General features: G+C 40.3%; 1 protein-coding gene and 2 long non-coding RNA genes across 8 annotated transcripts in view; 1 reads left to right on the plus strand and 2 right to left on the minus strand.

Moving 5' to 3' along the window:
- Nucleotides 1–24,099, minus strand: part of LOC126764054 (E3 ubiquitin-protein transferase MAEA) — a 188,395-nt gene that overhangs the window by 141,137 nt on the left and 23,159 nt on the right. The window lies entirely within an intron of this gene.
- On the plus strand, nucleotides 2,571–4,965 carry LOC126764320 (uncharacterized). Its single transcript, XR_007667932.1, has 5 exons — nucleotides 2,571–3,775; nucleotides 3,834–4,003; nucleotides 4,064–4,226; nucleotides 4,284–4,389; nucleotides 4,463–4,965. It is a non-coding gene; the product is annotated as an uncharacterized LOC126764320 (long non-coding RNA).
- LOC126764317 (uncharacterized) lies at nucleotides 5,183–7,494 on the minus strand. Its single transcript, XR_007667930.1, has 3 exons — nucleotides 5,754–7,494; nucleotides 5,514–5,696; nucleotides 5,183–5,444 (listed from the first exon to the last, which is right to left on the minus strand). It is a non-coding gene; the product is annotated as an uncharacterized LOC126764317 (long non-coding RNA).

The following is a 24,099-nucleotide window of genomic DNA, read 5'->3' on the forward strand; positions in this document are numbered from 1 at the left end:
CAATTTTAAGTTTTCAGCTTTCTTTTGTGGGTTAAATAAAAGCTAAGATCGCAGATTTTCTATGCAAACTAGTGATATGTCATGTGTAGTATACAATATAGAAGAAATTCGACCGATATTAATGATTTCCCAATTTTTTCTTGAACAAAAACTTTTCTGCTTTGAATTATGTCATTGTTTCTGAAAAAACATAGAAATTTCTCGGTTATAAACTAAATGTGTCATTATTGTTGAGAAATAAAATACAAACCCCCATATTCATAATAAATAAAAATGGTTTATAAAGTTTTTTAAAATGACATTTCCAGCCGAATTTCCATTTATAAGAGCTTTATATTTATTTTTGATGAATAATGGGGGAAATTTATACATTTAAACATTTTATTTTCGGGGGTTTTTAACGTAAAAAAAAATAAAATACAAAAATTCATAGCATCAAAACATATTTTTTTATGAAGTTCATTTTCAGTTTTTAAAAATAGTAGAAATAATTAGTAAATAGTGGAAATACATAGATGATTGAATCACAAATTGTTATAAAATTCTTGATAAAAGCGTGGAATCAAGTTCTTTTTAATTAATTCGTTGATATCTTGACTTTTATTATTAGGAATTCCGATTTTGGAGTGGTAGGACTTTGTAAATCAATCGGTGTGCTATGTTTCTTCTTGGATTTGATTAAAGGGTCTTCCCTGAACTTGTCCTCAGCGTATGATGTTTTGAAAAGCACAAAGTTGGGTGACTCTCGTTGAAGCTTCTGGATTTTCACTTGAGAGAGTTTAATTTCTCCCATATTCAATAGACCCATGTCATTAGAGAGTAATTTGAGGTCAAAGAAATCTCCATAAGACATTTCTTGCACTAAGAATGGCTGGCCTGTTTTCTTTGCTGATCGAATTGTAGTAATGAATGAGTCAGTGGTGTATACTGGCCCACTTTTAAGCATTCGTTTAGTTGCTCTCTCAATAAGGAAATGTGCTGAGTCACCTTCATTTTGGGTATGGCCTTTGAAGAGGTACTTGTGGGTGATAGACTTTATATCCAAGTAGCGAACGGCGTATAGATACAAGGCAACCATGAACTTGTTTTTCTGTTGTCCAGCACAATTATCAGAATAAAATATTATTTCATCTTCATTAGTCTTTACCAAACTTTTAATATACTCAAAAACGCATGTTCCTAATTCATTAACCCCACGCTTTGCATTGGCTTCGTCCCAAACAAAACATTGACATTTGTTTGTTTTATATCAAATATGGTGAAATTGAACACATTTACTTTAGATTTATAATAGAAGGCAGACACTTCGCCCTTTGGTAATTGCATGACTGCTTGCAAATCATACACTGCCTCAACTGCATTTTTGACTTTTCTTATCCTTACTTTTCTCTTGTCGCGACAAACTTTTTTCACGCAAGTGATTTTCATATACGGCTTTGTTGTTAGATTTTTCTTCGACCGTCATATTAGTATAGGCTTCGCATTGCTCACATAGGTCTTTTTTGGGGGAAAAAAAGGAAAATTAAAGTTTTCCGTAAATGATCTATAAAACGAAATATATGTGCAAAATGGCTGTTTTTTTTCTTTGCATATATCTATGTACATAGTCGCGATAAAGGCTTGATATTGTTTTGCTTCCTTCAGTAAACGTTTTAGATGTACTTGCTCTCGTATAATGGCTTTCGATTTTCGGTATTGTTTCAATAAACGCCCTTATTCCATCTGCCACATTCTTGTCAAGTTTTTTGTGCTTTCCGTGTTTGCCTCTTTGATCCGGCTCCAATACTTCGTTCGCGAGTCGATCGTTCGTATTGGTCGATCGTTGATATCAAGAGTGTTTTTAAAAAATAATTTGCAGACGCGAAAAGAATTATCAAATTTCTTTAAAAAAAGTCATTATTGTATTGTCAAGGAGCTCTCTTTCCACCCAAGCGCACATAGCGGTATTTGGGCTCAACGAGTTTCATACAATTGGAAATAAATTGCCTCTGCTTCTCAATGTCGCCAAGAGCCCAATATGAGGAAAATATCTCTTTTCTCTGCTCTTCGCTAAATATATTTGAACATTTATACCGACAGTTTTCACCGCACGGAGGTTTAATTTCTCTTTTGTTTCGAATAATTTTTTTTAAGCTTTCATAGTGTTCACCACTATTTCTCTTTTTTTTACAATATTTTTCTTCCAATTTTCTGGTTGCTTCCTCTTTTTTTTCCTTTCATCGCCGGACTAACCAGAATGGTGGAAGAATTGTTTATGTTTGAAGTTGATGTGCTTGGTTGTAGATCAAAGGAGTTTTGTTCATGTACTGGCGTACATAATTCTAGATCTGGAGAATCTTCCTCGAAGCAATTATCATAAATTAGGCTGTTTACCGCGGTCGGATGTGGTGGGTTATCTTCATCATTGCCGTAGACACTATCACTGGAATCATTAGCAGAAACTGGGAAGTATGTCACATCAACTATGGAATTGTCACTATCTTCTGAGAACAATGATGAAGAAGATCCGCAATTATTTTTGGATAACGACATTTCCAAGTAAGCTAGAAAAAGTCGAAATTCGTAATTTTATTATCAGCAATAGCGTATCATTTTACGTTATGAGAACGTGTTTCATGTTATAGCCGATACTATTTTCGTAAATAATGACATATTTTATATTAACACAAAATCGCCATTTCTACACAGCCCATTTTTTCACGAAAAAAACGTCACAAAACAAAATACCTAGTTACGCAATTAATTTATTTTCAGCAACAACGTCACATATTGTGTTGCGCAAATTATGAGGAACTAAAATTTTTCAACAGTATAGTCACAACGCAAAATAATACTATTTACATGAAAATTAGCAACATGAAAAATATAACTACCTTTTCACATAAATCGCTGTAACACAAAATATATCGTATTTCGTAAAAACTAATAATCTTTACACGACGACGACTCATGTTCAACTGAAATGTGTCGATGCTGTAGCAAAAATTTGACGCGTCACAACAAGTGGAAAAACGGCACTTTTTCATCTCACGCGCTTAATTTTCTACTAATCACAGAGAATTGTTTATACAATATTAACCATGATATTGAGCACATTTTTTTGTATTTAACTCAAAAATGAGTTTTTTGAGTTATGACACTGTTGAAGTAAATGAGCGATATTAAAAAATGTAATGAAACCAAAAGTAGTAAACGCTATAAAAATAGACGAACAATTATTAATGTATTTTAGGTCGAAAATGACATTATCAATACATTTCTCAATGCCGCTCTCGTTCTAACTCATAACATGGTTGACGACATAACCGACATCGAACAACAAAAACAAATTATAAATGACACACATAGACGTGCACACAGAAACTACAAAAATGATGCACAAGAAATTTTCTTAAAATATTACTGGCCAAACATATGTAACGCTTGTAAAAAAGAAGTACAAGACTGTGAAATCTGTCTCACAAACAAATACAAACGTCGACCAAACAAACAACCAATTGGTTCCGCACCAACGCCAAACAAAGTAGGCGAATACATACACTTATGTCGGTATTCTGCGAGCAATCTCAAGTCTCTAATAGAGACGAATCTGTGGTGAAATCTATTTAGTGACTGTTTGGTATTCTGGCGAGTTTGTCTCATCTCTAATTGTGCAATATCAGTCTCTAACTTGTTATATGCTTTGCACCAAGTCATAGAAAAACAAGAGCAAAACAATGGCTGATGAAGTTGGACTATTTTACCTCATGATGAAAAAACGAGAGAAGGAAGAGAGGTAATGCATTAATATTTATAATTTTGAAATAATGGATAATAAGGTGCATATCTTCTAGCTACATTCGCAGGTGCAATCTGACTGTTTTGCGAAACAAAAAAGATCCGTTTTTATACGAAGAGAACTTCCTGAATGTTCTTCCGATTTCCCAAATCTTTGTTCTGGGATCTCATTAATCAACTCAAGCCGTATGACCAACAACAAACATCGATTCCATTTGAACTTCGGGTGAGTTACATTTTAACTTTAAAGAAACAAGTATGTTTTCATGCAATCAAATTTCTCTAGTTTATTTCAGTTTTATATTTTTTATGCAATGGCTCATATTAGTGTTGCGTGGGAAATGCATATTTCGCGGTGATGAATATATTTGTAAATTGGTGGTGGAGCGTAAACACGGCGAAGTGCGTTTTCCTAATTCTGTTGAAGAATACAATAGAATTAAGACTGGGTAAGTTGTATTCCAATTTAAAAGAAAATAAATCGCTATACAACAATTATATTCCAGATTTTATTCAAAATTTGGAATAAAGGGTGTAATTGGAGCAATTGAATGCACTCATGTTGGCATAATTGCACCTGCCTTGTACCGCATGATTATATGAACAGAAAAGGTTATTATAGCATTAATGTTGAAGCGGTAAGTATTATATTCAATAACTAATTATTAACTAATTTTCCCTATAGGTTTGTGACGATGAACTAATTTTCCGGCACGTGAATGCAAAATTTCCCGGCTCATGTCATGACTCCGGTATATGGACTACTTCGCCAGCAAGGATAAAGCTAATAAGAGAACACTCTGATGGAGCTTTTAAATGGCTTTTGGGTGATTCGGGATATCCATTGGAGCCATGGCTTCTTACACCGGTGGCAAACCCTGAAACACCAAATGAACAAAATTTCAAGACTAGGTACATAAGAGCAAGAAACACGATTGAAAGAGCATGTGGAGTTTTAAAATAACGCTTTCGTTGCATTTCAAGAGAACGTACATTGCGGTATAAGCATTCCAAAGCTGAATTATTTGTTTATACTTGAACAATATTTCACAATATTTTACAAAAACATGGTATTTTTTTAAATGAAACCGAAATATTGCCAGATCGATCACCTCCTGAAAATGTGGGAGCAATCTCTGAAATCCATTCGGGGGAGTATTACACTCGAGGCAGAGCAGCACGTCAAAGGTGCATTAATACATTAGATAATTAAAATTCTACCAATATATAATTCAATTCAAACTTCATTTATTTCATTTATAAAATAAATAAACAACAATAAATAATTGATATACATAAAAAGGAAAATTTTTCACTTTCACTTTTTTGTACAAAAAACATCACAATAAAATAATTCATATGTACATAAAAAAGCACATTTTTTACTTTTTTGTACAATCTTCTGTATTTTTTACGATGGTCTGAGCAAGCGATACCATCGCTGCCGCTAAGTTATTAATGGATTCCGTATGTTTATTAATGGAATCTAAAGTTTGAATCCGGAAAGCTCTCTCCTCCTCGGCTTTTCCTTTCATTAAATCCATATAATTTCGGAACATTTCGTCCGTCGTAATTTTTTTACTACGGGACGATGACGGAGTGCAATCATTGGACGCATACGAAGTCGTATTTAGGGGTGATGGTGCAGCTGTGAAAACTACTTCTTCCTAAATTAGAAAAAGAAAAAACAATTATAAATTCTGCACACTCGTATTGGTCTTTCTTGCTATCCTTACCTCTGTGCCAATGGCTGGTACATCAGTCAACCCATTAACCGCAATTGACCCTAACGTTTCTAACGCTCTCTGCTCCGTTTCAGAGAGCTCACTTGTTTAGCTGGGTCCGCCACCCGTCACCAGCTTGTGCGCCTTGACTTTCCTTGCACGTGACCTTATTTGGTTTTTCCAGTGGCTCAGATTCTGTAAAACAAAGGACATAAATACATACATATGCCAATATCTATGGTTAAATATTACCTCTCTCCATTGTATGGGGTTCCGGGTGGGCCCTTTTAGGGCATTTAATTGCACGGAGAGTTCAGCCCAAAGCTCCTCCATTCTTTTCGACCGCGATGGGTCGTTTTTATGCAACTTTATCCGGGTGAACCCGCACAAAGTTGAGATAGCACTCTATTTGCTCCTTCGAGGTGCACTTTATTATGATCTCTAAAAAAGATAAATTATACATATACTATAACAATCTTAAAATAATGAAATTTTTATTGTTTACAATTACTTACCTTCCTTTTCCATTATTATCAAATATAAGGATGAACACATGTGTTAATCGATAACTGTGTTGTTAAATTTTTTCATATTTACTTAACAATTGATACAGATAAAATGCATATGTTAAGCATTTATTATAAACTATTTTAGTATTAGTTTGCAATAATTGTACTGTGCAATTATTAAGAAGAAGTTTTACTGCTGAAATTTTATGAAAAAAACTAATTGCATGCAATCGTTTCATACATTACGATTGTGCACTTGCACTCATCTCTAGTCAGCTAAACTAAACAGCTGATTGCTGCCCTTCTTTTCACCATACTATTTGGTGAATATTTTTGAGACTGTATCTGCCAGAATACCAAAATGAGACATCCGGACCAACAGAGTCACTAAATTACGATTGTCTCAATTAGAGACATGAGACAATCGTGACAAGCAGAATACCGGCATTAGACTTATTCTACATGAGCGATAACATATACATTAGCTCAACGGACAGATACTCAAAATTTTGCTATTTTAGACAAATATCTTCAAGGAAAGATACATACAAATACGTCGACGAGATTCTTTCACAAATTTACCCAAACGCAAAATTTTTAATGACTGATAACGATCTATGATTTACAAGCATATGTATGTGCACAAAAAAATACAATTACAAATAACGCACACAAAAACGCCAGCGTTCCATTCTACTACAAACGGACAAGTTGAGCGTACGCACAGTACAATTATTGAAATCGCGAAAGTTTTAGCAGAGCAGAATAATTCAGCACCGGAAGACCAAATTTTTGAAGCTGTTCGGCAGTACAACAAAACCATACATCCCGTTACTAACGAGAAACCCGAGGACGTGTTTTATAATCAAAGGGGGTATCCCGACATCCAAGAACGAATACAACAAAACCTGGAAAGAGTCTTGCGTCATCATAATCGCAATCGAAAGCAGCTGAACTATAATCCAGGTGACGTAATATTTTCCAAGACGCACAGGCGTAATAAGAACGTAAGAAAATACGCGAAGCACTTTGTAAAAAATGATAACGGAAAGACTGCAACGACTAATAAAGGACGGATTATCCATAAGGATAACATAAGAGTAAAGGCCTGTACGGAATAATTTTCTTTTTACTTTTCCCTATCGCATCATGCGACAATATAATAGATTTAAGTAACAAAAAATATATTCTCGTAGAAACTGACCCCGTATACATATATAAAAATAGTTCCTTTCTATATCAGATTTAAAATTTATCAAAAATACTTGCGCCCTATGAAGACATAATGAGATCTTCTTATAATTTAGAAAAACAGCCCGAAACAAAAATATTAATTAATAAAATGGAAACATTAAAAAATCAACTTATGCCAAATATCTATAGGCCCAAAAGATCTCTTAACTTTCTTGGTTCTGTACTTTAATTTATAACTGGTACACCAGATCATGACGACCTTATCGAAATAAAAACTTCAATTAATATGCTAATAAAAAATAATAACAAACAAAAGAGCATTTATTCACAGTTTGAAAGAAAGCAATAAATGAGAATTTATGTAATAATAGGAGAAATTTATAACGAATTACAAACAATAACTAATACTATTAATTTCGCGAAAAATAAAAAAAATTACTCTGGCACACTTAATTTGAATTATATGAATGAATTAATAAACCATGAGGAGTTGGATCTTCCACTAATCAATATATTGGAATATTCTGATACCCGTATTTGTTATTTAGAACAGGCTATAATTACAATTTACAAATACCCAATCCTCGAAACTAAATGTAGATTATTTAATGTATAGCCTTTAGCTCATAAGCATGGTAAAATTATTCTAGATCTAAGATAGCAAAATGTAATAATTATCAAAGAGTTTCAAAATGCAAGAATTTGTTCAGCAATTTTATTTGTAAATCTGAATCCTCTGATAATTGCACTATCAAAATACTTAATGATAATTCAGCACAATGTGAAACAATTCACGAAAATAACGCTCCACTCCAAATCCTAGAGAATGGATACATTTTGACAGATTACCAGCATTCTTGGAACAACATGCATATATCAGGCCCTAAATTGATACACTTTAATGAATCCACGAACATCGATAATATGACATATTACAATCATCAACAACGACAATTTGTAGCAGCATAGCGAGGACGCTTCGTTTTTAAGAAGGAGGGGAGTTAACGACATAGCCTCGCTCCGGGTCACACACACACACTCACATACATCTTATCTGTTAATATACATCCTAAACAAAGACGAACTATGTAAACCGATAGAACTAGCAAGATAACAGATATCGAATTACAACAAAGAAGTTGCAAGTAGATAACAACAGACCCATTCCATAAGTATAAATAGCACTAAGATTATAAAATGTAGTCAGTAAGAAATTATGAATAAAAAGGGCAACACGAAAATAAGTGTACTGCCCAAATAAATATAATTTCTTTTACTCGCGACAAACAAGTTTTTTTAACTTGCGCATCGTTATAAAATAATATTTCATTATCGCACAATAACCACCACAACTTGTGACCCCGACGTGATCTAATATTTTTTTTGCGTTTTATTAATACAACTTTAATTTTTCGCAAATACTTTGGGAAAAAAATTTTGGCTAGTGATTTTTATGCAGAACCGTGTACGTGGCTGGAAACGCTTACGAGCGCTTAAAACATAAAACCTATTATTGGCGCAGACTTTTTGGCAGTTTCGGCATCTTAGCCGACCTCAAGAACAGCTGTCTTATAGACTCGATAACTAAGCTACGTACCGCATGTAAGTTATCAATATCAAAGCCGAAAAACCACGTGAAAGCAGGTCAAAATCAAAATTATGTTGAAAAATCTCTTCTATTATCGAGATGTGGTACACTCCCAGTTGCTCTTGCACAAAAATGCACCGCTATTAGTAAAACACGCTCTCTCAATTTTATTAAGATGTGAGTTATTGGCTGATATATGTGGGTTAAGGAAAGCATTAACCCGATTCAACCCATTTATAGCGCACATACATATTATTATCTGTGGTCCACATATTCGGTACCCAGGGGTTTGAACAGTTTTTATCCCGTTATATTAATTGATTTATGAAACGTATTATTACTGGCGATGAGTCTTAGATCTTTGCTTACGACCCGGAAACAGACGATCAATCGTCACTTCAAAGCAGGTCAAAAATCAAGGTTATGACGACACTTATCGAGGTATGATGTTCTGCAAATTCCTTCGGATCAGAAAAATCGTCAACTAGGAGTACTATTTGAGTTGATGGTCTTTGACCGGAAATACTTGATGAAGTCATGGCTTAAATATTTCTTTTCTGCAACGAATTAATGACAGATAACGGAAGTGTATTCGTCGGTAGTGGCACGACTACTGTACTGAACAAGCTCCAAATAAAGCATACACGAACAAACAACCATTTATCGCCCAACGCGCAAATAAAACAAGAGCACTCAACAATTCTAGAAATCGCAGGAGCGGTAGATACCGATAAGGAAAACACAACAGAAGCAAAAATTCTTTACAATTATTTATGTTAGTTTTAAATTTAGTTTTTAATAATGTTAAGTCGGATCTGGCAATACTGTTTTATTTAAGCTTTCCATCCGTTATCTGTACTGTATCATTCTTTTCTGTTTGTAATTACATGTGTTTATTTATATTTTAAAGTTACGGGTTTTTAAATTCCGTTGTACTCCTATAAATATTGGAGGACATGTGTGTACGAGCCTCTTCTCTGATTATAACTCTGTGCTGATTTTATGTACTTATCTCTAATTTGATATCAAGCAAACCGTTCACAACCGTACAGACGCAGTAAAATATTGAAAACTCTACCCTCTGATAAATTAATTTTGGTACCTTTGTGAGGACAAATATTTTTAAATTTTTTTTTGTAATTGTGGTTGTGTGATGGTGGAACTTAATTGGCGATCATCGGCCGTGAAAGCAACAAAGTGCAGACATGGACGTATCTCGGACGTATCTGAAAGTCGTTGTTTTTCACCTCTAACAAGAACTTAAGTCGCATTTTAAACGCTTCATGAAGAACCATAATCGCTGGTTGAAGGAGCGACGTCCACCGAGATGGGGCCACATGATGCACTTTTAGAATCAGTAGAGGAGCGTGCGGTATTGACCATTTGGTTGATCTCCAATTAGACCCGTTCGCTATCCCGTTATTTGATGGAAATATGCGCAAATGCTAAGCATTCAAAGATGTCTTTGAAACATTGGTACATAATTCGGTACACCCAGAAACGTTTAAGTTGGAAAAACTTCGGCAGGATACTGTTCGTTTAATTGGTGGAATATATTTAAGTGGCTAGCGGAAATACACGTATCCCGTTTTCTTAATCTTAAAGAGCTACCCATGAGTCATCGCAGTCGGTATTGACTATTGTGCACATGGTTCATGAGTTGCATTGCATAAATCAGTGGGGTGCGACTTAGCGCGACTGTTGCACGATGTGTTCCACTGCCATAGTTAGAAGACCTATTGAAATTTCTGGGAAGATGTGCTCATAGCCTGCCTTCTGAACCATCGGTATTATTAATGGGTTGCCTGCCTCAAAGACCACCGGGGGCCCATGTGGCTACTATGGATGCAGCTCTGTACTCTTTTTGCGGGTTAACGCATCGATTTGCCAGGTGTCTAACAATATTGGCTCTTAGTATTGAGCAACGATTTAATCTCCTTAAGGGATTGAAATTTTTTCTTACTACTGTTTTTTACGAGTCATTCTTTTCGACAATGTTTGAATAGTAATTGTACAATACACATCAACGTTTGCTTCTGCAACTACGCCGCATCCAGTGAGGTACCTTCGGAGGTGTCGACAACCACAATAGCATAACTGGTGCGGTTACTAGGCCACTCGATACCAATCCAAACTACGCCTTTGGAGAAGAGCGAGTGGCACGAGTTCTCTGTGATCCCGGATTACAGGCCATATTTGAGAGGCATAAATTTGCCGCCAATATGCTTATGACAATTCCGCTATGGTTTCTGACATACACCAATCGACTCGCGCTCGAACTGCGATATTAATTTCGTTTTATGTTGACGTTTCCTTACCAAGTTGTGAAGGCGTTGTCGATGCAGTGAAGCTGGCTAAAAACGTGGTCGCCATATTGTAGACAGGAAAAATGATCCTAAGAAATTGTAACTCGAACTATAGTCAGGTGATGATGCGTTTATCGGACTTTTGTCTGCCGGTCTATCTTGGGACTCACCATTAACTGATAAGGTTTGCCGCGAATGGCTGAACTATCGATCACAGCTCCCAGAGCTTAATCTAATTTGTATTGAACGTGGATGGGAATGATTCCACGCGTTGAAACATCGTATCACGGGCTTTATGGCGCTGGCTCAAATGCGTATGTAGCAGTTACTTACACGAAGAAGCCGAACACAAATGGTTCTATGTGTTTAAATTTTCTGAATGCACGTACCACGGTGGCACCACACAGGCTACTACCATACCACGTCTGGAACCTGCGATAGCGCTACTTCTTGACGAGATATTTCAGAATGTGCAGAACTGTTGTTGTTGTTGTTATAACGGTTTTCAATCCCCATTAGGATGGTAAGGGTTATCTGTATTGTCGTCGACGTCATCTAACGGGAGGCCCAGGAAACGTGGTGTTTCGACGGGGTCGGACCAATGGAAAAAGGGTGCTAGATGGGTGGGATTGGTAGGGCATGCAAATACATGCGGAGACTCGTTGCATGCAGGACATACATTGGGTATGTCAGGGTCTATTCTGGATAAGTAGTAGTTTAACCTGCTAAAATATCCATAAGGAAGTTGCGCTAGGGTCACTCGCGTTTCTCGCGGAAACTCGAGCTCTTTGTCTGCGATGGGTGGTGTTTGACTCCAAGAACGCCATTCACGGAAAGAGAGTCGCTGAAGGTGTTGATGGCTCCACTGTGAATGGCGCTCAGGGCCTGTCGAAAGTCAGTTGCGTCCGAAGTCCGGTCGGCGTACTGTACGACGTCAAGGAAAGACCTCTGGATGCTCCTAGGATCCTGTCGTGGACTGGAGTGCAGTATTTTGGCAGGTCTGGAGTGTCATCATCTGCGTACCACGGCATACAGGCGACCATATTGGTGATGCGTAGGTAAGGAGCGGCCGGCCGATTGCCTCGTATGTGGCCAACAACGTTTCTTTGTCTTTTCCTCATGTGCTGCCGGCTAGTGACTTGAGGATTTTGTTGCGGCTCTGTACCTTGGCGATAATCGCGGTCGTATGGGGAGTGAAGGAGCATAGACTATCAAAGGTTACACCTAAAGACTGTGTTAAAAGCTTTTGACAAGTCCAATGCTACGAGAATCGTTCTCTCACAGGGTAGTTTCTGGTTGAGGCCACGAACTATCTGAGCGTTTATGACGCTAATTGCTGTGGTGATGCTGTGAACTTTTCGGAACCCATGCTGGTGGCTGGCTATGCTCTGGTGGTGAGTGAAGGTCGGGAGTAGCAAGGTCTCAAATGTCTTCACTACTGGGGAGAGGAGAGTTATCGGACGATAAGATTCCCTTTTGTTGGCGGGTTTCCCAGGTTTCAGTAGTGGGACAAGTCAGAGTGGGAACTATGTTGCCTGTTTGAGCTCCTTGGGACCGTGGAGGTCCTCTGTTGGCCACTCGGGGTGAGTGGTGGCGCAGCGCGCGAACTATGTGCAGATTGCACAGCCGTGGAGGCTTGTGTCGCAGTATTGCGTAGGCAACATGGGGCCACGTAACTCGTGGTCTACTCCCTGTGCGTCTTAAGGCCTGAGCAGGTCTTAAGATGGCTCCATCCATTGCATGTATTAGACCTGACCGAAGTGGAGTTTGGATGGAACCTTTTTGCGCAAACGCAGCAGAAAAATTCCTCCGGGCCCGGACTATTGTCGGACTCAGCAATAGTATTGTGTTGTCTGAGGAAAGATCCAGCAACACTAAAACACGATGGCATCACATTCGTTTTTCTCAAAACTCAGCTGGTTGTCGCAGTATAGGCATCACACCTGTCGAATTATTAAAACATCCACAATGTAACCGAAGGTGTAGAAAAATGAGTCTTAAAATGTCTTTCGTCGAATGCGCTGCCGAAACTATTAGCGATAGAACAAAATAATGTACAACAATATTGAAGAACATCATAATGTCTACAAAAAAACTCCGCGGTAGCATATGTCCAACTATTGTTGTTATGTCACTACCACAACTTTTTTCATTTTAAACATTAATGAAAATGCTAACCAAATTCAAACCATGCTATTTATGTGTTTATATTAATGTGTATTTCAACTCAAAGAATACAGTACAGCCAGTGGCGGTGTTTCCAGCCAGCAACAAAATTAACATTGACGAGTTTTTTCTCAACTTTCGTCAGTGATCCGTTTACGAGAATGTTGTTCTATTCGGAAATACCCTGATATTATACATGGAATGCATCGTCGAAGAAATAGTTGCGCAGAAAGCAAGACCAACCAGTAGATTGAAATCCAGATGTGTTCTCAACTAATGCATTAGGACGAATTTACATAATCCACCTGAAAAACGACGACTGCTTCTACCTTTGGTTGCTATTGATTAATGTACGCGGTTCAACTTTATTTGAGTCATTGCTTACTGTGAATGGTACGGTGTGTGCAAGTTTTGGAGAAGTAAGCCAGCAATTACAATTGCTGGAACACGTTAATCACTGGAATGAAAATGAAGTTCGCACACTTTTCGCGATAATCATTTCGACATATCAGCCTTCAAATCCGCGTCAATTATGGGATACAAACAAAAAAGGCATTGCCGAAGACATTTTACATGGCCTTCGCTAAAAATTGGAAATGGTAGAACTTCGGTTGATACTTCCGGTGGTTCGATATCAATTCCATCTTCCCTCTATCAATTCACGAAAGATGAACTCATCACAAATGTTCGGACATTGGCCAAATTATCGTACGCGCAATGTTAGCTGCCAAAAATACCGACGTTGTTGACTTAAACTGGAAGATTCAAAGTCAAATTCCGGGAGACTTGCGCTCATACAAATCGATCGATCGTCTTGACAATGAAGACGGCGCCGTGAATTATCCAGTGGTATTTCTAAATTCTTTGAACAGGCTTGGTATGCCACCGCATCATTTGCGTCTCAAAGTTGGATCGGTCGTTATTATGTTTCGCAATCATCATGCCACGAAACTGTGTAATGGAACTCGACTGATTGTGACGCACCTATCGAATACAAGGGGCAAAATGCTTGATTCTACGAATTCCTTTGAGTTCTAACGATTTCCCATTTCAGTTCAAACGTATTTCGTTTCCAGTGAAAATTGCATGTGAGATGACAATCATCTAAAGATAGCCGCATAGTGTGAGGCATAAATTTGGAAATGTTATGTTTTTCACACGGCCGTGGCGTGCTCAGCAGTTGGAAAACCATCTTTTCTGTACACCGGAACAGAAACCAAAAAATGTTGTTTATCAAGCTGCGTTACAATGAAAAAAAAAAACAAACAAAAATTAAATGATAAATTTAACTTTCTTTTCATTTCAAAACACAAAATTTCACGCAGGACAACGCCTGCGGGGTCAGCTAGTGGAGAATATTTTGAAAAACAATAAAGCGATTTTCGAGTATTAAATTTGTTTTTGTTCTTAAATCTCGAAATATAAACGGTAACTTACATAACAATTGATAACAGGAATGGTAAATAATTAAAGATGCCATACTTGCTAAAGGATTTGAAAAAATAGAAATTTAAGAATTCCTACAGAGAGAACATGCTTATAAGTTTATATTTTTTTTATAATTTAAATAAATATTTCTTTCATTTGAAAAACAGCCTATCCGATTAAAATTCATAACCGTTGTTATAAACGGAAACCCAAGCTCAGTACAAGGTGGGTTCCAAAGTAAACAGGACTTCTTGAATCTAGTGCCCTCTGGTTGTGCCATCGGGCTTCGAACAGAGAGCCAACATTAAATTTTGTTTTAAAATTGGTAGAACTTTTACCGAAACATTTCAATTCATGAAAAAAGTTTATGGCGATGATTGCCTATCCCTTAGCAGATTGCACGAGTGGTTTTAACGTTTTTAAAGTGTTCATGATCACCGAAAATTCCATCGAAACTGTGCGTGAATTCATCAAAAATCAGCTGAAATCATCATTGAAATTCATGGAAGTGGAATTGAACATCTTCAAAACATCGATTTATCGCATTTTGACCGAACATTTGGGCTTACGAAATTGACTGACGGCTAAAAATTGCTCAGAATCCAACATTCGAAGGACGATTATTTGACCAAAAATCACATTTTAGCCATTAACCGTGTCGGGTGTCAAAAATGGCGTGTTTTGAAAACCGACCTCATCTGCAAAAAAAAAGAACGCTTCAATCACAATTACAATCTTTCACTTAAATCTTTAAAAGGATTTTCTGGAACCTGTGTTTTAAAAGATTTTTCGCAAACTATTCAACCGTTCTTAATAAAATTTTACACAAGTCTTCGCATTTTTTTCTAAAAACGTCTGTCAAAAATACAATTTTCACTTTTCTTTTTGTTCTGTTTTTTTTGAATATTTGTCTTTAAAAATTTTACAAAAGCTTCCTAAAATATGAGTCTTTAGAATAATAGAAAGTTTGAATAAGATATTTTTTATTTGAAAAAAAATATATATATTTTTACTCAATGAAACCCATGCATCCCCTTAAAGGATTTTAAACTTATCAATTACTAGACGACCCGTCAACGCTTTACTGTGGGTGACCCATAGGTAATACTACTTCTACCATCTATATGATTTTTATTAGTTAGATAATAACTATTAGTAAATGAGATATAGCATTTTTGTGAAGCAACTTACGTCAGTCTACAAAAAAAATGGATCATACAAGCATTTCGTATGCTAATAAAGCATTGTTTTTTGGGGAAAACACTGTTGAATTTGGGCTCTGCACCAGGGAAATCAACCGTTAAAAACAGATTTATTAAATTGGAAAGAGGCGAAATGACCACCGATGATAATGAAGGCAGTTGACGCCCTAAAGAGACGAAAGCTCTGTGTCTCGCAAGTTCATATTCTAACAAAAAACAAAGAATTAGTCATTCTGAGGAACGTTTGTGTGCTCTTTAATCCTAATAAAACCAAATTTTTGCGTCGATGTGTGACAATAGATATACGGCTCCATCATTTCATACTGGAGTCCAATCGACTGACATTTAGTGGACTGCACATGATGAACCGTGGAAAGACGAAAAGTTGGCTAAGGGTAGGTTATGGTTATAAGGTTGCACTGTGCATTTGGTTGCAGTTCTATTACTATCTACTATTCCAAATATTTAGCAATTGTATTATTTTTGACGAAGGGTTAGTTTGAAATAGTGCGCATATACTTCATCGTTTCCGTTTAAATATTCCTCTCTAAAATGCAGCGATATTAAACGCGTCCGTTCGCTGCTAAATGCAAAGTGCTATAGGGAGAACCGCGGCCTCTGACGTGCTATTTCCACGACAGCCGGTTCTACGCACCGGAATTGTCTCGGATTTCATCCGACCAAGGGCTGTTTTTTCAGCGATCTAACCCCTTTTGGATCGGTGAGTGTTAATTAGTGTTTGTCGTCACTGGAGCAATGCCTTGCAGTAGGGTTGCTCCTTATCCTCCTGACTCGTGCTGGTATTGAGTCCAACCCGGGCTCGGAGGAATTTTTCTGCTGCGTATGCGCAAACGGCTCCATCCAAACTCCACCTCGGTCAGGTGTAATACATGCAATGGATGGAGCCATCTTAAGACCTCCTCAGGCCTTAAGACTCATAGAGTGTGGACCACGCGTTACGTGGCCCCATGTTGCCTGCGCAATACTGCGACACAAGCCTCCACGGCTGTGCAATCTGCACATAGTTCGCGCGCTGCGCCACCACTCACCCCGAGTGGCCAACAGAGGACCTCCACGGTCCCAAGGAGCTCAAACAGGCAACATAGTTCCCACTCTGACTTGTCCCACTACTGAAACCTGGGAAACCCGCCAACAAAGGGGAATCTTATCGTCCGATAACTCTCCTCTCCCCAGTAGTGAAGACACTTGAGGCCTTGCTACTCCCGACCTTCACTCACCACCTGAGCCTAGCCAGCCACCAGCACGAATTCCGAAAAGTGCACAGCACCACCACAGCGTCATAAACGCTCAGATAGTTCGTGGCCTCAACCAGAAACCGCCCTGCGAAAGAACGATCCTCGTAGCGTTGGACCTGTCAAAAGCTTTTGACACGGTCAATCACACAACGCTACTGCAGGACATTGAAACAACTATGCTCCCTCCAGGGTTAAAGAGGTGAACCATGAACTATCTGAGCGGTCGCCAGTCATCCGTCCTATTTCGAGGTGAAACATCTAAACTGAGAAGAATTAAACAGGGGGTTCCGCAGGGTGGTGTCCTCTCCCCGCTACTGTTTAATTTCTACATCTCGAAACTCCCACAACCACCAGAGGGACTTTCCATAACCTCGTACGCTGATGACTGCACGATATTGGCGTCGGGCAATGGAATCGATTGCATGTGTTCGAAGGTAAATAGCTACCTCTCCGACCTTTCTCGTTTCCTCACTGCACGAAATCTCACATTTTCCCCCACCAAATCCACAGCGACCATATTCACAAATTGGACGAAGGAGTGTAGACTTGAGCTTAATATTGCAGTCGACGGCGTCAAAATCCTAAGATTTTAGGTGTAACATTCGACAGTCTATGCTCCTTCTCTCCTCATACGACCGCGATTATCGCCAAGGTATAGAGCCACAACAAAATCCTCAAGTCGCTAGCCGGCAGCACATGGGGAAAAGACAAAGAAACGTTGTTGGCAACATACAAGGTAATCGGCTGGCCGGTCCTCAATTACGCAGCACCCATATGGTCGCCTGGATGCAGTGACACGCAGATGAGGAAACTTCAGACCTGTCAAAACACTGCACTTCGGACCAATACGGGATGTCTTTTGATGTCTCCCATTGAGCACCTACACAGTGAGACACTCCCAGTTAAGGAACATAATGAACTTCTCTCCAGGCAGTTCCTGCTGGGATGCTTCGCAGAAATCATCCCTGCAGCCATCTGCTTGGAGCGAAACCGCCTCCGAGGAGCATCAAAAGGTCATTCCTGGACTACGTCGACGACGTCGTACAGTACGCCGACCGGACTTCGGACGCAACTAACTTTCAACAGGTACTGACCACCATTCACAGCGGAGCCATCAACACCTTCACCGACTCCCTTCCCGTGAATGGCGTTCTTGGAGTCAAACCAATACCCATAGCGGACGAAGAGCTCCAGCTGCCGCGAGAAACGCGAGTGACCCTTGCGCAACTTCGTTCTGGATACTGTAGCAAGTTAAACTCCTACTTATCCAGAATAGACCCTGACATACCGAATGTATGTCTTGCATGCAACGAGTCTCCGCATGACACTTACCACTTCTTTGCATGCCCTACGAACCCTACTCATCTAACACCCTCCTCCCTTTGGTCCAACCCAGTCGAAACAACACGTTTCCTGGGCCTACCGTTAGATGACATCGACGACAACACAAATGACATTTACCAACGGGGATTGAATTTCCGTTAAAACAACAACAACAGCGTGCTATTTATAAATCTGTAATATCTTCGAAAATATTCATATTGTATTGCTTAAAGACGCTGAGTCATTATTTATCGTAAAAAGTAAATGAAAAAAAAAATGTTATTGTGGGATATCCATAAAAGATAGACATATACCATCGGGAAGTTTTCTGTGGACCTTTTCAATGTGTACAATACTTAGTACATTATATATGTACATAAATTTCCTAGGGTTCAGCCTGCATTTGCAACGCAAAATTTAATTATTTACTTCACATTAGAAAACTCAAAAATTACTGTATATATCCACTCTTCAATCACTCGATTTATGTACACGAATCGAACCGTTTGTCTTCAAATCAGCGATAGAGAACAACTTTGAATCAGTAGCTATCAGCTTATACATGATTTGCTTATGAGCGTTATCATTAGCAGAAAATACCCTGATATGATGCATTCTCTTTTTTCAATGATTGAAATGATCAACAGCGTTCGGTTTGTATATAATCCCCTAAGCAATGATTTACTCGTGCACTTCTGTTCTATGTATGTATATATGTACATAATGGAAATTCCATTATTTACGCATTGAAAATTTGTAACATGCGCATATGTTCAAGCCTGATACATTTCTTTCTATACATAATTCAAATCAATCCAGCAGACAATTAGCTGTACTCGTAGATTTACCCGCAGTTTCACATCGATTCAAACAATCGTCGCAACGCTATGAACTGACATGATACGATTTGAACCGAAGCCAGCGATACCGGGTACTCGAATTGATTGCGTTTTTGGCACGAGTGTTTGTTCTGATTTAATCATACTCCTTGCAGTTCTCTGGTGTACAGTACGAAAAAAATTATTTTCACTATTTTCATAGTATCTTAGTGAACGCAGATTCTATATAAGTCAACACAGTATCTAAAAGTACAAAAAATTATTTCTGTATAAGAGTCCATGTACACCTGCAGAAGCTACAAGGTGTAGTACAAAAATAGGGAGAAATATCCCAGCGGGATAATGGTTCACCGCTTACATTTTTACCGCTTCGAAGAAAATTCTATATAGAATCTTCGATACTTGGTAATGCATAAAAGTAAGCTATGTAGTTAAATTCGACAGTGTTCATATTTACAATCAAGTAAGTACATGAAAAACGTTACAATACAATATGTAAACAACAAATACAAGTTGATGAAATAAAATTTATAAGTAAATACTTCCATTATTTCGTCAAATCGTCAAGCATTTGAAGAAAATTTGCAGAAAGTTGGTTGTGTTTAAGTGAGCTGCTATATTAATTAAAAATTTTGTTTAATTTTGTGTTTAAACTTTGAATAAAGAAATAAAAGTATGTACTCGAAAAGGCATATGAGAAGACTAATTAAAAATGAAGAAAGTGAAGTACTTTAATGCGTTACGTTACCTCTGCGAATGGTAGGCACCTTGCCGCGGTGCAGGGGCTTAGGCGCAAGGCATACTCGGCATCCCCCAACCGGTGTGGGTGGTGCCGTCAGGCACTGCCCAGGCAGGATGTCGGGTGCCGCATGCGTGCGCCAACCAAGAGCTACCACCTCATAATTCAGGGTGTTATGCGACTCCCGTGCCAATTGGATGATTTGCAGCCAGGAGGTTATTTCGGCTGTAGTATGACGGAGCCTCCCCAACACCGGGCCGAATTGGGGAGTAACTGTGACCTTACTGCGTCAAGGGGCTCTGGCGTGGCGGACCTCCTAGTTCCCCATTAAAAGAATAGACCCGACAGCTCACCCTGTTGAGCCAAGGGTCGTAAGGAAATGATGAATACAAACAATCCAAAAAATACTAACCCGGAAACAAGGCAACAAACACGGAAAACGGACTCGGACAACGATAAGGAAACCGGTGCAGCAGCGAGCAAAGGTCAAGGGTCTAGGCGGAAGTTTAGCTTCCTTGACGCTCTCTCGCCAGAGGAGCGGGCGCTGTTTGAGGAGCATGCCAGGGAGGATGACGACGACATGCCCTAATGCAGCGGTGCTCGCCTGGTGAAAGGATCTGGCTCCGCGGAAGCAGCAACGAGCGCCGCCAAGACCACCGCCAGTAGACGTAGCGGGTCGGACTCGGCTGAGTCACATCGGGCAGAGCCCGACGGCGCTCTTAGTGGACGGAGGAGGAGGCGCAGAAGAGGTGAGCAACGCCCTCTCCCAAAAGCTGGCAAACCCGGCGGATGTGACGACCCGCACAGGAAAGGTATGAGTGGTGCCAGTATGGAAATGGTACCTGCGCTACCTCCGAGAAGGAAAGACCCCTGAGGCAGCGGAGGCTATGGCAAAACGCAGGAGCAAAGGGAGCAACGCACCCCCAGATAAGGTGCGTGGCAAGACCGCGACAGCTCGTGCGCAAGATGGTAGAGCCAGCAACCGTGGCCCGCTCAGTGCTACATTGTCAGCAAAGCGTGGCGGTGGTAGGGCAGCTCCCTCGGACACGTACGCTCAAGCGGCAAAGCGTAAGAGCGGCCAAATCACGCCGTAGGAGCCCCCCAGCTATAATATCAGGAAGATATTTAACACGGAAATGGCAGATCTTATGTGGTTAGACAACGTGTCCAAGGAGCAACTAATCTCCTTCGCGCAGAGTCTGGGAGTTAACCACATAGGCACCACGCGGGAGATTCGTAAGCGCATAACTATACTGGCAGCCAAGGCGCACGAAGACCCCGAAATAGAGGAAAAATTTTTAAAGATGGAAGCTGCATACAAAACAATTGAGATCGCTTCACGAGACGAAGGCGATCAGAAGACAACATTACCACCCGATCGAGACAGAGGGACCGGGAGCACTTTCGCATAATCATCACGGTTGCAACCACCACCAATAAACAGGTTACTTCAACAGAACCATATTGTCACATTCGCACCCATAATCGACCAGGTGAGGAAGTGGTCCGTGAAATATGACGGTGGGCGAGATCCACTAGCGTTCGTTGAGAGATTAGAAGAGCTCTCCGAAGTGTACATGATAAATTTGGACATCCTTCCGAGAACCATGCCCGAATTACTGTGCGGTCCGCTCTCCAATGGTATCGCAACAATAACGAACATTGGGAGAGTTGGACAACCTTCAAAAAGGACTTTCTGCGCTTCTTCTTACCAGCACGTTACTTCGAACGCCTCGAAGATAACATACGGCAACGAAGACAACACGTGCGAGAAAAATATAAAGACTACCTTCTGGCTATGCAGAACTTAATGCGACACGCTGGGTATAATCCGGAGGAGCGACTGGAAAGGATTTTTCGGAATAGTCACACCGATTATCTGCTTTACATTCGGCGGCGAGATTTCGAGACGCTAGCCGAACTCATCACACTGGCAGAAGAGTACGAAGGGCAACGACGAGGAATGGAACCACCACGACGCGAGATGACGAGACACATCATAGGTGACCACGAGGTAAGGAATGCAAGTAGGCCGTTATCACGTCCTCCACAACATAACACTACGGTAGATGCGCATCGCCAGCAACCATCTACGAGCAGAGCCTTTAGGCCGGGAAATATATGCTTGAGATGTGGCCAGGAAGGGCACTATGCTAGCAGATGCCGTAATCCCAAGAAGTTATTTTGCAGGGAGTGTGGCCGAGCAGATGTGCTAACCAAAGAATGTTGTCATCAACAGGGAAACGACCAAGGGTTTCGCCAAAGACAAGGCCCGGCGGACCCACGGAACTCAGCGCCGAACCACCAGTAATTATGCATCAGGAACGAGGGCGATTATACGCCTTAATCACGCTTGGCGGAGAACCGGCAGAAGCCGTCATTGACACTGGCGCTTCGAAAAGTTTCGTATCACCACGAGTTGCGGAACATGTGGATGCAACCGGGAATGGTAAGAAGGTGACCGTGGCTATCGAAATACAAATGGCCGATGGCACCACCAGCAAGATTTTCGACGCCGTGGAGTTCAATATTCAACTCGGGCAGACATCGCTAAAGGCAGTGTTACACGTGATGCCCGGAGCGATTGATGACGTCCTACTCGGATTGGATACACTGGGGACATGAGAGCTATAGTATCCTGCGGAGGTCATCAGGTAGTGCTAAAAGCGTCAGATGGTCAGCAATCAACGGCCTCCCGCACCATGTCATCAGAAGCCGTAAGCAACGTGACCCTGAATACGCCAGACACACGCCTGCTAAAGCGCAGGATGAAGAGAAAAAGAAGACGCAAGCTTAAGTGCAGGAAGGTGAATCGACTCGAGACTTCGTCGACCGCCAACCAAAGAAACGAAGCGGCCCGCATTCGTGACTTCCTAGACGAGGAACTTCGAAAATTCGAAAGCATAAGTGGAGTAACGACCGTGGCGGAGCATAAGATCACTATCAAGCAACGATATTTTCCAAGGAACCCAGCGATGCAGGCCATTATAAACGCCGAGATCGACAAGCTGTTGTCGAAGGGATGTATCGAGCCGTCTCACAGCCCACACAGCGCGCCGATTGTATTGGCCAGGAAGAAGAACGGTAAGTGGCGGTTATGCCTGGATTATCGGCAACTCAACGCACGATCTGTACCCGACGCATACCCCTTACCTAGGATACAACATATACTTAACAAGTTACGAAGAGCAAGGTACATTAGTAGTCTGGACCTCAAGAACGGCTACTGGCAGATACCTTTGGAGCAAGGCAGCCGCCCATATACGGCCTTTACCATACCTGGGCGTGGCCTATTTAAATGGCGCGTCATGCCATTCGGCTTACATTCGGCACCAGCGACGTTCCAGAGAGTACTCGACCAGGTCATAGGCCCTGAGATGGAACCACACGCCTTCGCCTACCTTGACGATATAATCGTCATAGGCTCTACATTCGAGGAACACATAAAAAATTTACGAAAGGTACTGCAGAGACTACAGCAGAACAACCTTCGAATTAACCCTGAAAAGTGCGAAATTTTCAAGAAGGAACTCCGATATTTAGGTCATGTGATCAGTGACAAAGGCATCCACACCGATCCCGAGAAAGTTGCAGCAATCCAGGAACTGAAGCCCCCCAAACTAACGTGAAGGAAGTTCGTCAATATCTTGGGATAGCCTCCTGGTATCGCCGCTTTGCCCTTCCGGTCGTATAGCACGATGGGCTTTAGAATTACAGCAGCATACCTTCGACATCGAGTATCGTAAAGGGAAACTCAACCAAGTAGCAGACGCACTGTCCCGACAGCCGCTAGAGACCATAAGGCAAGCGACGACGATGGCTCCACAATGTAAATGGTGGCGAAAGCGAGTAGAGGAAGTTCGCGCAAATCCAGAGAAGTACGCGGATTACATGGAAAGGAGGCGGTAGCCTGGAAGTTATGTGTGCCTAAACTCCTCCGCGTAAGGGTGTTACAAGAGAACCACGATATACCTAGTGCCGGACACATGGGCATTAGGCATATAACAAATTTTGACGAAAAATTTGGCATACCACCACGTGGTGGCAA

The sequence above is a fragment of the Bactrocera neohumeralis genome, unplaced genomic scaffold (genome assembly GCF_024586455.1).
Source record: "Bactrocera neohumeralis isolate Rockhampton unplaced genomic scaffold, APGP_CSIRO_Bneo_wtdbg2-racon-allhic-juicebox.fasta_v2 cluster09, whole genome shotgun sequence".
Taxonomy (NCBI): domain Eukaryota; kingdom Metazoa; phylum Arthropoda; class Insecta; order Diptera; family Tephritidae; genus Bactrocera; species Bactrocera neohumeralis.